Raw genomic sequence first — 1,396 nt, 5'->3', positions numbered from 1 at the left:
CGTTTTTGTCACAGGGATTCGTAGCAAACGGAGGTATTCTCGAGCTGCTTGGACTATCGCATTGTAGCGAACAGAAGGACATTAACGGTCAATCCTACATAGGTTTCATCGGAAGTGCTAGGATATTCAGCGTCGTCGCAGACAGCGTGTCCGAGTGGTTAAGGAGGTGGACTAGAAATCCACTGGGCTCTGCCCGCGCAGGTTCGAATCCTGCCGCTGTCGAGGGATTACTTTTGGAATCCTCCCGCAGGTATGAGCCGAACTCACCACTTGAAGACACCGCCGTCATGCCCGGATCACCATCGGAGCCATGGCGCGACGACAATTTCATCCACCGACGTGATTGTAATTCGAATCCATGAACTTGAATCCCAGCGGATCCTAGTGGAGGCCTTCGCAAGATAAATCACCGGTTCTTACGACGCACCCCACCCCCCCACGGACAAAGTTCGTTAGCCTGGAACCGCAACTTGTCAAGTATCGCATAGCAATCGAACATCAGACGAGGCTCTCAACATTGCGCTGGGGGGAGCGGGGACGTCTCCGACAAACGAAAACCCGCATTCACTCAACCCAGATTATCATCATATCCATCGCCTTTAAAGAACCACCGCCCGATGCGGGCACTCGCCTGTGCATAACTAATTATGCTCCACCCGTGCCCCAGCTGGCACACCCGTTGAACTTGCCAATAACTCATCTCTCAAAATATCATTACAACACGTCATGTACGGATCCAAGATATTTATCGCCAGGAGCGGTAATACAAGAGGTACTGATGGTTACGTACGAAGAACCATAAGGAGAGGCGTGTCACCGTATTGTGCATTTAGGGTGAAGGAGACTCAGGCTCTCAAATTTCCCTTTCCCTGCCTAGGAGTGAGACTTAAATTTCGGAAGCTGGGGACACTCAGCGACAAAACAGAGGATACCCACATAGGATTTCTTGGATATATTACTCCAAAGCGTCACCAGTCACCAGTTGTGTGGAGCACCTCTCAAGCGGGTGGATTTGAGATCTCATATTGCAAAGTACAATTAGACACTTTGGCCGAGTGGTTAAGGCGGCGGCCTGCTAAGCCGTTGGGCTCTGCCCGCGGGAGTTCGAATCTCCCAGGTGTCGTTGCACTCAGCCGTTTTTGTCACAGGGATTCGTAGCAAACGGAGGTATTCTCGAGCTGCTTGGACTATCGCATTGTAGCGAACAGAAGGACATTAACGGTCAATCCTACATAGGTTTCATCGGAAGTGCTAGGATATTCAGCGTCGTCGCAGACAGCGTGTCCGAGTGGTTAAGGAGGTGGACTAGAATCCACTGGGCTCTGCCCGCGCAGGTTCGAATCCCTGCCGCTGTCGAGGGATTACTTTTGGAATCCTCCCGCAGGTATGAGCCGAA

General features: G+C 51.6%; 3 non-coding genes across 3 annotated transcripts; all 3 read left to right on the top strand.

Annotated features, from left to right (window-relative positions):
- The first annotated feature begins 140 nt into the window (after positions 1–140).
- Positions 141–222, top strand: Pmar_PMAR026127. Its single transcript has one exon. It is a non-coding gene; the product is annotated as a tRNA-Ser (tRNA).
- An 819-nt stretch (positions 223–1,041) lies between these two features.
- On the top strand, positions 1,042–1,123 carry Pmar_PMAR026126. The gene has a single exon. It is a non-coding gene; the product is annotated as a tRNA-Ser (tRNA).
- A 151-nt stretch (positions 1,124–1,274) lies between these two features.
- On the top strand, positions 1,275–1,356 carry Pmar_PMAR026125. Its single transcript has one exon. It is a non-coding gene; the product is annotated as a tRNA-OTHER (tRNA).
- The last annotated feature ends 40 nt before the right edge of the window (positions 1,357–1,396 follow it).

Source organism: Perkinsus marinus (genome assembly GCF_000006405.1).
Source record: "Perkinsus marinus ATCC 50983 genomic scaffold scf_1104296949954, whole genome shotgun sequence".
NCBI lineage: Eukaryota > Perkinsozoa > Perkinsida > Perkinsidae > Perkinsus > Perkinsus marinus.
This window is presented reverse-complemented; position numbering and strand designations above follow the sequence as displayed.